This window comes from Salmo salar, chromosome 03, assembly GCF_965601325.2.
Source record: "Salmo salar chromosome 03, fSalSal1, whole genome shotgun sequence".
Taxonomy (NCBI): Eukaryota; Metazoa; Chordata; class Actinopteri; order Salmoniformes; family Salmonidae; genus Salmo; species Salmo salar.
In genome coordinates this window covers 23,881,754-23,897,855 of record NC_138293.1, presented here as the reverse complement: position 1 = coordinate 23,897,855, position 16,102 = coordinate 23,881,754, and the positions used below count along the sequence as shown (strand labels likewise).

Here is a 16,102-nt window from a genome sequence, read left to right as displayed (position 1 = left end):
TTTTCTGAGAACAGCTCTGATGGACATTCCTGCAGTCAGCATGCAAATTTCATGCTCCCTCAACTTGTGACATCTGTGTTGTGTGACAACTGCACATTTTAGTGGCCTTTTATTGTCTCCAGAACAAGGTGCACCTGCGAAATGATCATGCTGTTTTAATCAGCTTCTTGATATACCACACCTGACAGGTGGATGGGTTATCTTGTCAAAAGAGAAATGCTCACTAACAGGGATGTAAACAAATTTGTGCACAACATTTTAGAGAAATAAGCTTTCTGTGTGTATGGAACATTTCTGTGATCTTTTATTTCTGATCATGAAACCAACACTTTACGCGATGCGTTTTATATTTTTGTTCAGTATAGATACATTTGTTGTTCTGTAAGTTACCTATTCCATGGTAGGTTTTCATAAAGCCACAGACATAGATTACACTTGTCCCAACTACAGTATTCAGAGGGCTGTGGAGTGACACTGAGCAAATTGTTCCTTCTGTGTCCTACTGAGATCTTTGTCTTGATTCATTTAGGCGGGGTGGGCAAAGCAGGCCATGTTTTGTTTGTTCCTGTCATCCTCATGTTGTAACGCCTATTGACTGGGTGGCTTCATCTTAGGTGGCCTGAGCAAATAAAGCTTAGCCAAACAGGGTCTCTGTTTTGTGACCCCATGGATCTAAGCCTACACCAATGACAATACAAAGCAGCATAGGGTTTTAGTTTGCTAACTAATTCATATTTTGAAACTAAATAAATCTTTGTTTTGTTTCCGGTAATGCATAACAGAAGGGCCTACAGCACTGTTTGTGAAACTTTCTCACTGGTTTTATTAACGTAGTTTGCTCAAGGCAGATAGACATATTTTAATACCCCCCCCCCCCCCCCCCCCCCCCATGGATTACCTTGATCTTCCCATGATGTAGACTACCAAAATAATTCAGTAGTCAAGGGACAGTAGCTAGTGGGACAATCACAGGCTTGCCAACACAACTAGTCGTTTTCTATTCACACTGGGAACTAAGGAGATGAGATCCCGCCCAAATTTGAATTAATGATGAGGCAGTGTCTTCAACCATTAAAAGCAATCATTACCTCCCTCCCACCCTTGGTTCCTTCCTGCTTTTCGTCCACTGCTTTCCTTAATTGGAGACCCCATGGTGGACACTGGCTTTGTCCCAAATGGCACCCTATTCCCAATATAGTGCACTACTTTTGACCAGGGCCCCTAGAGCTCTGGTCAAAATTAGTGCACTATATAGGGAATGAGGTGCCATTTGGGACGCGGCCTCGGAGAACCTCCTCCGCCCACCCCCCAGGATACTACATTGTTGTTCAGTATACTCACCTCAACAATGGTCCACTACGACTAGTCTATCTCCGTCTTGCGAGGATGTGCATTGATTTTAATCCCCTCACCACCAATCTGTGCCTGCAGGCTGCTTCTGTGTTTACTGCTAAAGCAGGGGAGGAGATTGAGTTGATAGGAACAGCATTCCACTATCATGTGAAGAATTGCTTATAAGTACAAATAAGCCTGTGTTTGTCCTTAAAGTTTCCCAATGTGAGAGACTAACAAATTGAAACTTGGTTATATATTTACAAGAACATTAATGTGTAACTGTCAACAGTATTACAGGTTTCCACATGTCCCTAATATACCAGCCAAGTTACTCAGAACCCAAGCTTAGTTTAGGCCTACCTGATTTCCTCTGCAGCGTACAGCAGTGTTTGAAAGATAATAGCATGGCAACCTTTTCATGTTTGTCAGTCATTTTCCAAATGGCTAAGCCTGGTGTTGTGCCTTGGATTTCAACTGTCCGGAACATTTTGATTGACCACCTAAAGTACAACAGTATCACCAGTGGCAATGATTCCACTGTTTGGTGGAAATATAGAGCTGTCAGCTTTTTGGCATCATTGCAATGTTTCTCATATCCCTTTCAAACCAAGAAGAAAACCCGCCAACTTTAGCATGCTGCCAACTTTTCTTTAAATCTGAAAGGTATTGCCGGCAACAAAGCCTAGTTTATTTCCACCAACCGACCAAGTCATGATTGCAGTAATGTGTTTAAAAGTCCCGCCAACCCCTCAGTATAAATGTCCCCTTTCATCTTACTGGCTTTGGCACGCATCCTGAACCTTCTATTGTTGTCCGACGTCATTAAACTTGTCCTTATAATTATGAAAAAGCATAAACAAAATGGCTGTCTGCATGCAACAGCCTGTTTCAAACAGCAACTCTACTTGTAAAAATATGTGCACCAAAAAAACATCCGTTTTAAAATGTATTTATGATTTGTCAAGCTAGCAAGTCGGGGGAAATTAAAATCAACTTTCTGGACAACATTTTGGTTTGTTGTTAGCTAGCTATCTAGCTGGCTAGCCAGCTCATATAATTACCAGAACAATTTTTTATTCCCCATAAAAGGAAAATCATGTATGGCAAGCTGCTAACTTACTGTTGTGAATGGGAAGAAATGAAAGCAGTGCATTCTGTCCTAACGGAGGAATTTAGAACTTGATTAATAGATGAGTTAATGGAACGCGGATGTTCCATTGACCAGATTGACGCACATTCAACATCTGATCTAACAAAGTGGATGTTCATCAGGCCCACAGTGTGGTTACTTGGATGTATTTGGCTGTTTTCACTGCATAACATGTTGAAGTTGTCCCTTTTTTTTTTTCATTTTTAGAAGTGACTGCTAAATGCTAACTCACTTATAAGTTTGGTTAGCATACAGAAATCGGATGTGGTAGTCAGTTGTTTTTAACTGTAATCAGTTGATTGGTAATGATGACATGAACATGTTGGGGTTGACATCCAAACAAGCATTATACTCTGATTTTTAACTCAACATAGTGTGAAATACACTTAAACAATAGCCTGAATGTAGGCTAATTTTGCTGAGAGGCAATGAGGAGCCTCAGGATCTTTCCCTCACGCCCCTTTTCCTGAAGCATTTCCATGGCAATTCCATTGTTTTGGTCGAGTTCGATTAACCTCTTTGAATGTTTCTTGCTCATTTGCCGCTAAGCAATGGCTAAATAAAAGGAGAATGACGACGAGAGGTAAAAATGTGTCTGTTTGAAAGGGGATCGTATGTTTTTACAAGCAACATGCTGTGAATTCTGAAAGAAGTATCATAATGCTGGGAAAGCACCTCTTTCTGACAGAGGGGGCTCCCTTTGAGTCGCTGGACCTGCCGGAAACAGTTTATTTTAGAGATCAGCCGGGTGAGGGGGATCTTTATACCAGTCTGACAGTTCTCATAGAGGCAGTTAGTAACGGGCTATCTGCCCTTCAGATGATGAACTCGGGCACATTCCTCAGATTCCTCAATTGTAATGTTGCCCTCCCCCACCCTTTCTGAATACAACTTTCAATTTGTTAAGGTTTTTATCTCAGGAGGTTTTACTTGTCAGACTCTGACCCGACATGACACCTGTTAGAGAAAAGCAAAATAGCCCTAATGAGTTTCCCTTTCCTTTCTCCTGTTTAATGCAGAAGCACACGGCCATCTTATCCCCTGCAGCTCACGCTTTTTTCTTTCCTTACATTAACAGGGTTTGGGTATATCTTGACAGTGAGGACTAGCCTACATGGTGTGTAAGCACACAAGCAAGTAAAAATCAACTTCAGAAGTGCTTTAGTTGCCTTTTTAGAATTTGATATTAATTTGATATGAATAAATTTGCCCTATTGGTTACTAGATCCTACTGTGATCATATTAGCAAGGTGTTAACTGAATTGGATTGTGCCCTGAAGTAAATTGATTACAGTGAGTTCATGCCATGGTTGTTGCTGTATCCGATCCCCATGTCTGTCCGTGTATTGGTTCAGCCCGTGGGAGTGTTGAGTTAAACAGATGTTCTACATATCTCCCGAGCAGATGGAGAAAATCGTGTACAAGGGGAAAAAAAGTTGTCATGCCCACACGTTAAAACTCAAAGCGGTCATTGTTCATCTCCCACGTAAAGAATGTGATGAGGTCATGGGAGGAAATCTAATTGGACCATGGTGTGGCCTGGGGCCTTCCCCTGGACATTAACACACACCCTACAACAACCCGTAATCCCCCCCATCCACCAGATATTCCCTGCTACTCACCCCCAGGCTGTGCCTCTACTGGGTGTAAGGGGATGGAGGCCCAAATCCCACATCCCAGCAAACCGTGTAAAAGGTGAAAATAAGAACACACCTTAAAAGTAGCATGTAGAGGGAGAAGTTTCTAAATGACACCTCGATAATATCAACCCAGAGATTACTTGATAATATATGTATTTTAAATGGCTGATTTAGCTGTTTTCCCCTTGAATGTAAAGGGAGCGAAACATATACGGACACGATTTTAGGGCTCTGATATTTCTACTCATTTGGCTGAACTAATTATGTTTTTCTAATGATTTTCTGAAATAATTAGGCCTTTCATAAGCTGAGGGCTTGAAAAAATCTGATTTCTCAGCCATTAGGAAGGGTTACAATCATCACCCAAGTTTTCACATGATTAATAAGCAACTGGTGTAGATTAACAATGAAATGCTTACTTACGGGCCATTCCCAACAATGCAGAGGTAAAAAAAGAAATAATAGAAAACTAATAAGAGGAATAAGTACACAATGAGTAACGATATCTTCGCTATATACACAGGGTACCAGTACCAAGTCGATGTTCAGGGGTATGAGGTAATTGAGGTAGATATGTACATATACAGTGCCTACGGAAAGTATTCAGACCCCTTGACTTTTTCCACATTTTGTTACATTACAGCCTCAAAAATTCAAAAATGTATTAAATTGTTTTTCCCCTCATCAATCTACACACAATACCCCATGATGACAAAACAGCTTTTTTTTTTCTTCATTTTTGATCATTTATAAAACATGTAAAAGGGATCACATTTACATAAGTATTCAGTCCCTTTACTCAGTACTTTGTTGAAGCACCGTTGGCAGCGATTACAGCATCGAGTCTTGGGTATGACGCTACCAGCTTGGCACACCTGTATTGGGGAGTTTCTCCCATTCTAATCTGCAGATCCTCTCAAGCTCTGTAAGGTTGGATGGGGAGCGTCGCTGCACAGCTATTTTCAGGTCTCTCCAGAGATGTTCGATCGGGTGCAAGTTTGGGCTCTGGCTAGGCCACTCAAGGACATTCAGAGACTTGTCCTGAAGCCACTCCTGCAGTGTCTTGGCTGTGTACGTAGGGTCATTGTCCTGTTGGAAGGTGAACCTTCACCCCAGTCTGAGGTCTTGAGTGCTCTGGAGCAGGTTTTCATCAAGGATCTATCTGTACTTTGCTCTGTTCATCTTTCCCTCGATCCTGACTAGTCTCCCAGTCCCTGCCGCTGAAGAACACCCCCACAGCATGATGCTGCCACCACCATGCTTCACCGTAGGGATGGTATTGGCCAAAGAGTTCAATCTTGGTTTCATCAGACCAGAGAAACTTTTTTTCTCATGGTCAGAGTCTTTAGGTGCCTTTTGGCAAACTCCAAGCAGCATGTTGTGCCTTTTACTGAGGAGTGGTTTCCGTCTGGCCACTCTACCATAGAGGCCTGATTGTTGGAGTGCTGCAGCGATGTTTGTCCCTTTGGAAGGTTCTCCCATCTCCACAGAGGAACTGTAAAGTTCTGAGTGAGTGCCCATCAGGTTCTTGGTCACCTCCCTCACCAAGGCCCTTCTCCTCCGATTGCTCAGTTTAGCCTGGCGGCCAGGTCTAGGAAAAGTCTTGGTGGTTCCAAACATCTTCCATTTAAGAATGATGGAGGCCACTGTGTTCTTGGGGATCTTCAATGCTACAGACATTTTTTGGTACCCTTCCCCAGATCTGTGCCTCTACACAATCCTGTCTCGGAGCTCTACGGACAATTCCTTCGACCTCATGGCTTGGATTTTGTGGGACCTGTTTTCACTTTTTTTAAAAAATTTTTTTAATCTGTTTTAGAATAGGGCTGTAATGTAACAAAATTTGGATAATACTTTCCGAAGGCACTGTAGGCACTGTAGGTAGGGATAAAGTGACGAGGCAACAGAATAGATAATAAACAGTAGCAGCGGCGTATGTGATGAGTCTAAAGAGTTAGTGCAAAAAGGGTCAATGCAGTCCAGGTAGCTATTGGTTAACTATTTAACATTATTTAGCAGTCTTATGGCTTGGGGGTAGAAGCTGTTCAGGGTCCTGTTGGTTCCAGACTTTGTGCATCGGTACCGCTTGCTGTGTAGTAGCAGAGAGAACAGTCTGACTTGGGTGGCTGGAGCCTTTGACCATTTTTAGGGCCTTCCTCTGACACCGCCTGGTTTAGTGTTCCTGCATGGCAGGGAGCTCGGCACCAGTGATACATTGGGCCATACGCACTACCCTCTAGCGCCTTGTAGTCGGATGCCAAGCAGTTGCCATACCAGGCGGGTATGCAGCCAGTCAAGATGCTCTCAATGGTGCATCTGTAGAACTTTTGGAGGATCTGAGGGCCCATGAGTCTTTTCAGCCTCAGAGATTGAATAAGAGATTATCTTATTCAATAAGAGATTGTCTGCAGAGATTGAATAAGAGATTTGGTGTGACTGAGACTTTTCTCCCAGGAAGGCGCTCCAACTTTCAGCACCATTTTCACTTACAGCCTCGCTCTTGTTGCTAACACACTCAGCCTGAAGCAATCAGCTTTGTTTTTGATACCTTTGTGGGATGTCAATGAAACCTTATCCCAAACCCAATCACAAATCAGCAGTTTTATCACCTCTCGTCTCTGACAACTTAGAGGTGTGTTGAAAGACCCTTCATCAAATAGCCAACAGCGAAGCATACCACCTTGGTTTAACCCAAGAATGTCAACAATAATACATTCAAAAGAATTTGACATCAAAAGAACTAGCCTCAATGGGTGGGAAGCCACCATATCATGTCCACTTTTTTTAAATAACTAGCCCATAACCACATACACTATTTGCATTCCACCCCCCCCCTTACGCTGCTGCTACTCTGTTTATTATTTATGCATAGTCACTAACTCTACCTACATGTCCATATTAACCGGTGCCCCCACACATTGACTATGTACTGGTACCCCCTGTATATAGCCTCACTATTGTTATTTTACTGCTGCTCTTTAATTATTTGTTACTTTCATTTGTTACTTTTCTGTTTTTTACTTAACAATGCAGTTTAAAGAATAGTACGTGTTAAGGGCCTGTAAGTAAGCATTTCACTGTTAGGTCTACACCTGTTGTATTCGGCGCATGTGACAAATAACATTTTGATTTGCTTACTCATTTTCTATAATACATTTGTCATTAATGCATACATTAGTTTCACAAGCCATTGTTAGTTATTGTTAGTGCAATGACTGGAAGTCTATGGTAACAACTAACATGTTCATCTGACTCAAGTGAGGTAGATAAAGGGCTTCATTGCCAAAATAAACTGTTGTCAAACATTTTAGGTAGTGTCGTGAGGGGAACTGGCAGAAACCACCTGGCACTGAAAATGTTGGAAAGAGTTTTCCAATAGCCACAGAACGTCAAGTACAAAATGTTCTGCATGTTGAATTAATTGCAGTGTGTGGGCTTCTTGACTGTAATGTTCTTAAGGAAAGATCTCTTCTGTGTTAAAATAGAATTAATGAGATTGTCTTCGGGAAATGGTACCATCTGTTTTTCATACGATGTTCACTGCTTATGAGTATAGGAATTGGCTGTGCGATTAACAGATTATAAACTTTTCAAAGACGCCCCCTCTGCTGACCCCCTGGAATGTCCCCCTTGGTAGTCATCTACAGAAAGGTCCCAGATCTGTTTGTTGAAAAACTCTGGTCTTGTGAGGTTTGTCTGCTTACAAGTCCAAGCTTGCAGTGATAACACACAACTTGTGTTCTAATGACATGTTAGAGACCATAGGAAACATCAGTGTGTCTTGTCAGAATGTTTGGCAATGTAAATGCGGATTTCACATTTCCTCAAACCAACCGAATGCATGTTTGAGTGTCGGAATATATGAGCGGAATGTGCATATAATTACATGATTCGCGGAATATTACGTTTGACTTTTTCTTTACAGTATGTGATAAAAAGTCCTTGTTTAGTTCTGGCCATTCATGGTTCAACAATTGTAAGCCAGGCACAAATTCTCAGATTCAATCAATGCTTGATTTGTTGAGCATGCATGTCTTCTTCTCCAGAACTTTTGAATTGCTGATCAAAGACAATCCTCTTTTTAGAACAGTCATGAGCTTTCATTCACATTTTAACAAGAAATATGTCTCCATACACAGCCCCTTTTCCCCCTAACTTACTTGTCTCTGTTCTCCCTCTCGAGTCGTTCTCTTGTCAGCCCTCCCCTTTACTGGCCTAGCGGAAGCACATTCCAGCAGAGAGGAAGAGACGAAGCGAAAGGTTTTACTCAGCCCATAATCTGTCCACGAAATTGAGCCCGCGAAGTGAGGAATTTTTGCTCGAATAGAAGTTCCATAATGGTTAGGTTTTGTTTTTACGAATGCACTGATCTAAGCAGACGCACGTGGCATTTCGACAACTTTGAAAAGACTACTATCGGAGTTGTGCCTGTTGTCAGAGATGGATGGAGGACTCATCATTGGTATAACCTGTTTTAGCATGGACATTGCCGTTGAGGGCTTCCACCATTTTAAAGTAGTCAACTGGATGGAGATTTCCTATGAGTTGGGAGCAGTCAGCCAATGAAAAATAAGAAAATTGACTCCTTTAAAATGGATATGGCCTCAATGACACTTTCAGATGCTATAATGGCAAAGATAAAAATATGGGTCTAATATCCATCTCTGGCCTATTGTTCACACACACGTATCTGCCCTCTCATTGGCTAGAATGGTCCAATCTGATCTCGCCACCTCCCGCCTGCCTTTCATCTTTGAGGACATGTATTTACATTGTTAGAGCAGGCACTTGACTATCTTGTCAATATCAAATAATATTGATTCCAGACAGTACACTCTCCACCTCCCCTCCCCCAACCACCACGTCACAGCCTCACTCTACTACAACATGCTTGAGGAGTGAGCAGCTGCACACATGGTTGAAGTCCCCTCCCTTAGTTATCGGCTGTCACTCACAGGAGTTTCTTTTCATTTAAAACATTACTGCGTTTGGAGATCTAAAAGATATTTCAGTATCAGTATCTTACAATGGTAGTGTTAAGTCGGTTTTAACCAATACCAATTATTGCGTATTAGGCTGTAGCATAACTATAGCTTGACAGATATCGGTTGATAGATATTATCAGACATTATTAGCCTTATACAGAAATATTTGTATCGGTCTTTATTCCACCGATAAAGCACCGATATTCTATACATAGAATGAACAAATACTTGTGCTCATTTGCGGTATTAGAGTGCTCTACGAGCTGCTCATTGAACATCATTCAGCCTGTAAGTCATGACGTGAGAGTCAGAGTGGTCGTAGTGGTTTGACGGTGAGTAGCTTGCCACAGCCGTTTTTGAATAAGTAAATAATCAAAATTACACTTCACCAAGCAAGCAGTCCTATCCTCATCACATGCTCACTTGGTTAACGTTAGCTGGCTAGCTAACCAGCAATGTAGTTAGGCTCTATCTAGCCAGCAAGGTAGTTAGAATGCTGCGCCCCTCGGGAGGCCCTTAGGCCAAGGCACTGCATTGCAGCGCTAGAGGCGTCACTACAGACCCGGGGTTGATCCCAGGCTGTGTTGCAGCCGGCCGCGACCAGGAGACCCATGAGGCTGCGCACAATTGGCCCAGCATCGTCCGGGTTAGTGGAGGGTTTGGCCGGCCGGGATGTCCTTGTCCCATCGCGCTCTAGCGACTCCTTTGGCGGGCCGGTCACGTGCGCTGACATCAGTGGACAGCTATACAGTGTTTCCTCTGACACGTTGGTGCGGCTGGCTTCCGGGTTAAGCGAGCCGTGTGTCAAGAAGCAGTGTGGCTTGGCTGGGTTGTGTTTCAGAGAACGCATGGCTTACGACCTTACGGGAGTTGCAGCGATGGGACGAGACTTTAACTACCAATTGTGTATCACAAAATTGGGGAGAAAAAGGGGTTTAAAAAGTACAAAATAAATAAGGGTAGTTAGCCTAACTAAGTGGCTAGCTAGCAAGCAATCTCAAATCAAAGTTTATTTGTCACGTGCACTGAGTACAACGGGTGTAGACCTTAGTGAAATGCTTACTTACAGGCTCTAACCAATAGTGCAAAAAAGGTATTAGGTGAACAATAGGTAGGTAAAGAAATAAAACAACAGTAAAAAGACAGGCTATATACAGTAGCGACGCTATATACAGACACAGGTTAGTCAGGCTGATTTGAGGTAGTATGTACATGTAGATATGGTTAAAGTGACTATGCATATAAGATAAACAGAGAGTAGCAGCAGTGTAAAAAGAGGGTTTGGGGGCACACAGTGCAAATAGCCATTTGATTACCTGTTCAGAAGTCTTATGGCTTGGGGGTAAAAACTGTTGAGAAGCCTTTTTGTCCTACACTTGGCACTCCGGTACAGCTTGCCATGCGGTAGTAGAGAGAACAGTCTGACTGGGGTGGCTGGGGTCTTTGACAATTTTTAGGGCCTTCCTCTGACACCATCTGATATAGAGGTCCTGGATGGCAGGAAGCTTGCCCCCAGTGCTGTACTGAGCCGTACGCAATACCCTCTGTAGTGCCTTGCGGTCAGAGGCCGAGCAATTGCCGTACCAGGCAGTGATGCAACCAGTCAGGATGCTCTCGATGTTGCAGCTGTCAAACCATTTGAGGATCTCAGGACCCATGCTAAATCTTTTTAGTTTCCTGAGGGGGAATAGGCTTTGTCGTGCCCTCTTCACGACTGTCTTGGTGTGTTTGGACCATTCTAGTTTGTTGTTGATGTGGACACCAAGGAACTTGAAGCTCTCACCCTGCTCCACTACAGCCCCGTCGATGAGAATGGGGGCGTGCTCTGTCCTCCTTTTCCTGTAGTCCACAATCATCTCCTTAGTCTTGGTTACGTTGAGGGATAGGTTGTTATTCTGGCACCACCTGGCCAGGTCTGACTTACTCCCTATAGGCTGTCTCGTCGTTGTCGATGATCAGGCCTACCACTGTTGCATCGTCTGCAAACTTAATGATTGTGTTGGAGTCATGCCTGTCCATGCAGTCGTGGGTGAACAGGGAGTACAGGAGGGGACTGAGCACGCACCCCTGGGGAGCTCCAGTGTTGAGGATCAGCGTGGCAGATGTGTTGCTACCTACCCTCACCACCTGGGGGCAGCCCTTCAGGAAGTCCAGGATCCAATTTCAGAGGGAGGTGTTTAGTCCCAGGATCCTTAGCTTAGTGATGAGCTTTGAGGGTACTATGGTGTTGAACGCTGAGCTGTAGTCAATGAATAGCATTCTCACATAAGTGTTCCTTTTGTGCAGGTGGGAAAGGGCAGTGTGGAGTGCAATAGAAATTGCATCTGTGCTACTTATGTGCGAACACTGGACTGGCACCAAAGTCAAGACTCCTTAATACAAAAATAACACTGTTACTATCTGGGACTATTACGTTAGTGGATTCATTTATTTAGTTGACGCAGATCTATCATTCAGGCCATGTGCTTCATTCATGAGATAAGATTGTTAGCTAGCTCCTAGCTAAATTAGAACGTGCGACTAAAACCAGTGTGGCAAGTATTTTCCTGTAGTAACGTTTTCAATCATCAGTGCATGTCATTTGCAGTTGAAATGTATAGCCAATACATTTTGTATTGAATAACAGTGTAATTTACATTATGGTGTCAGTAAGAAAACTTTGTCTTACTGAACAGCTTGCGTGTGCTTTTCATAACAGACAATACATTATGTGATAACAAGGAATCCCATTGGGCAATGAATGGTGGAACGTATAACGCCTCAAACAGCAGACTGTCGACCAATTGTCTTCACGTTGTTATGCTGCATCACGCGGTTGCTAAGCTAATTGTCATGCAATCGTTTTATAGTCCCATACCCCTTCAAACGTTCAACCTCCAGCTGCATATCCCCTCCAGCACCAGGGTTAGCGCACTCTCAAATGTTGTTTTTTGCCATCATTGTAAGCCTGCCACACACACACTATACGATACATTTATTAAACATAAGAATGAGTGTGAGTTTTTGTCACATCCCGGGTCATGGGAAGTAACAAAGAGCTCTTATAGGACCAGGGCACAAATAATAATAATCAATTATTTTGCTCTTGATTTAGCCATCTTACATATAAAACCTTATTTGTTCATCAAAAATTGTTAACTCACCACATGTTAATGAGAAGGGTGTGCTTGAAAGGATGCACATAACTCTGCAAAGTTGGGTTGTATTGGAGAGTCTGTCTTTTCATTTTCCACACACAGTCTGTGCCTGGATTTAGTTTTCATGCTAGTGAGGGCCGAGAATCCACTCTCACATAGGTACATGGTTGCAAAGGGTATCAGTGTCTTAACAGCGCGATTTGCCAAGGCAAGGAACTCTGAGCACAGCCCAATCCAGAAATCTGGCAGTGGCTTCTTTTTTAATTCAGTTTTCACAGAACCGCTTGTTGCAATTTCGATGAGGCTCTCTTGTTCAGATATCTGTAAGTGGACTGGAGGCATGGCATGAAAGGGATAACGAATCAAGTTGTTTGTGTCGTCCATTTCGGGAAAGTACCTGCGTAATTGCGCTCCCAACTCATTCGGGTGCTTCGCTATATCACATTTGACATTGTCAGAAAGTTTGAGTTTATTTGTACATAAAAAATCATACAATGATGGAAAGACCAGTGTGTTGTCCTTGTTAATGCAGGCAACTTCTTAATCATAGCCTCAATTTTGTCCCGCGTGTTGAATATAGTTGCGAGAGAATCCCTGTAATCCTAGATTCAGATCATTCAGGCGAGAAAAAACATCACCCAGATAAGCCAGTCGTGTGAGAATCTCATCATTATGCAAGCGGTCAGACAAGTGAAAATTATGGTCAGTAAAGAACTTTAAGCTCGTCTCTCAATTTAAAAAAAAATAAAAATATAAAAAAGAAACTTGTCAATACTTTGCCCCTTGATAAGCAGCGCCCTTCTGTATGTTGTAAAAGCGTTACATGGTCACTGCCCATATCATTGCATAATGCAGAAAATACACAAATTCAGGGGCCTTGCTTTAACAAAGTTAACCATTTTCACTGTAGTGTCCAAAACGTCTTTCAAGCTGTCAGGCATTCCCTTGGCAGCAAGAGCCTCTCGGTGGATGCTGCAGTGTACCCAAGTGGCGTCTGGAGCAACTGCTTGCACGTGCGGTACTACTCCACTATGTCTCCCTGTCAAGGCTTTTGCTCTATCAGTACAGATGCCAACACATCTTGACCACCAACGTCCATTTGATGTCACAAAGCTGTCCAGTACTTTCAAAATATCCTCTCAGGTTGTCCTGGTTTCCAGTGGTTTGCAGAAGAGGATGTCTTCCTTAATTGACCTCCCATAAACGTAACGGACATATACCAGGGGTCTGCCAGGCCCGCCACGTCTGTTGACTCATCCAACTGTAACGCATATAATTCCCTGGCTTATGCGAAGCAGTAATTGTTTCAGAACATCTCCTGCTGTGTCACTGATGCGTTGTGAAACAGTGTTGTTTGATGAAGGCATTGTCAGTATAGTTTTTTTGGGGGGGCCTTTTCCCCTAGCATTGTCCCAGCCACATCCATGGCATCAGGAAGAATTAAGTCATCCACGATATCATGGGGCTTGCCTGTCCTAGCCACTCGGTAGCTCACCATATAAGACGCTTCTAATGAATGTTATATGTTGCTTTTATACATGTCTTACTACTCGAAAGTCGTCTTTATTCCCGCTCAAAAAACTTTCGTGGCTTATTTTTCTAATTGTCATGTTTCGCTTCTAAATGTCTGTGCAAAGAGTGAAGGTTTCCTGCAAGAGAGTAACAGTTAATGTGATTGGATGTTAATTATTTGAATAGGCTACCTGTATTTGACATAATTCTTTGACATTTTATTTTTGGCAGTGAAATGAGGCTACTCAGGCAAGAAAAAAAACTCTCCCAAATCTATAGCCCCGTTGGAAAATATAAATGTGCTGTTTGAAAATGCGAAGAAGAAAAAAAAGTCAAAGAATTACATTTTTATTTGGCGTACCCCAGTTCGGGAATACCTGCTCTACGCTATAGTTATTTTTTTGTCACATAAACTAAAATTAGGCAAACTGTTATAATTTTAGCAACCAGGAAATGGAGGAGCTATTTCTGCGTAGTGCATCTTTAAGTGCATCAGCTCGATCATTGCATTAGACGACAATTTTAGTAAAGACTGAAATCTTAGCTATTCCTGCTCACTATTGATGTTTGTTACTGCAGGCCTACATCACTGAAAGGATGCATTTATAGGGCATAGCTGGCCATGTGGGTATTACTTTGTACAGTTTTAGCTAATCAGTGAAAGAATGCACCTAGGGCTTGAAAGCTGAAAGTAGGCCTTCAGTGACAATCACAGCCACAGTGTACTGTAAAACTCATTTTGGTTGAAGGTACTAAGAACAAACCTTGGCCACCCAAGACTCTTAATCGGTCCCACACACCAGTAAGATTTGTAAAATGTTTGCTTGCAGAGAGTACTTAGCGCCTGTGAACAAATGTCAACAGACTTTGAACACATCAGCCTTGTTAAAATACTCCATTCCAGAAGGTGGCGGTAGCATTGCATTCTTACGCTTAGTTTGGCGACGCGAGTCCCTGTGTATTTTGCTTTGTAGGTATCCAATGTTGGCTAACTAGCTACCTGTGCTAATGTTGCTATTGTTGTAAAAAGCCGTTGTTAATACTAGACGGATGACCACAGCTAGATAACTAGCTAGCAAGATGACGAGGAAACTATTTAATTCACTCTCCATAATCCCATACTGCCAGTGGCTGCCCATAGCCAATTATTTAGCTGGCTAGATAACCTTAGCTAAACCTTTAGAATGTAATTCGCTAATTTTTTCATTTTTGTTGTCACTCCTGTCGGTTTCCCCTCTTGGAGGTTTGTGCTCTCTGATTGGCTCAAAGTCAAGTTGTCGGCCACTGAGGAGCATTGCAATTCTACAAGTAGCAATGGCAGATTCGTCGGTACCAGTTCAGTACGCAGCTGGTACATATTTTGTTCTAGCAAGAGAAGAAACGGCCTCCTACTGTGATATAAGTACCTATTAGCAGTCAGATTCTCTTAATGATTTAAACCTCAGCTGCCAGAGTAACCATGTCCTTGTTCAAGGCTAAACCATAATTTCCATTGCCCTTTCCTCATTTTCTTCAGGACTTGCCTTGCCTGTGAACTAGACTACTTGTCTAGTGACTGCCTGACCACCTGTATTCACTGCTGAGGCTTCCTTTGTCTCCACTGAGTGGCTCTTCCATGTTGGGTTGACGAGAGGCCCTTTTGTTTGCCTCTGCTTGCCACTTCATTGCTGTGCCAACAGATGCTGTTTGTCTTGTTTGCGAGGATGTGGGGGTGGTTTTAGAAATTAGATGTCAATGACAGTCTGTTCCCAGTGCGATTCCCCGATGCTCGGGCACTCTTAAGTTTGCTTGTTCACAGAATGTCACATTCAGATGCTTTGGTGTCATGCCTGTGCATCTTAATAGAAGTGGCCAGTGGAAAGAGTGGGCAAATTGGTTGTAAAAGGTCAGACAAATGGTTAAGCTTAAAGTTCTTTATGTCTATGCCATGTTATGGAATGTCAACCAGTCAAGTATGCCTGTGTCTCGTTGCACTTGTGTGTGATTTGAGTTTTTTTCCATGATTTAATTTGCAACTTTCTCAGTGTTAAGCTAAACTCTTTTTCTACTTAAATAGATTTGAGGAGAAATTTAACACAATCGAATGGGTATAAGCGCAAATAAACATCATTGTATTCCTTCCTGCTTTTTTCATTTGAAAAGATTGCTCTAGATGTTAAAGCAGACCTGTTGAAATCCACGCCTAGTTTAGTGACTCACAGGCCAGTTGAGGTAAAATTTGTACGTCTTATGTTTGAATAGTACACTCACTGGGCCAAAGCAGGCACTCCAGAACATTTATAGCATACTCGACTATTCACTTTAATCTCAATGTAAACGCATGAATTCATGACAAAACCAGTT

At 42.6% G+C, this 16,102-nt stretch overlaps 1 protein-coding gene across 1 annotated transcript in view; it reads left to right on the top strand.

Annotated features, from left to right (window-relative positions):
* LOC106599430 (laminin subunit gamma-1) overlaps positions 1 to 16,102 on the top strand; it is a 75,120-nt gene that overhangs the window by 31,868 nt on the left and 27,150 nt on the right. The gene's annotated exons all lie outside the window — the stretch shown is intronic.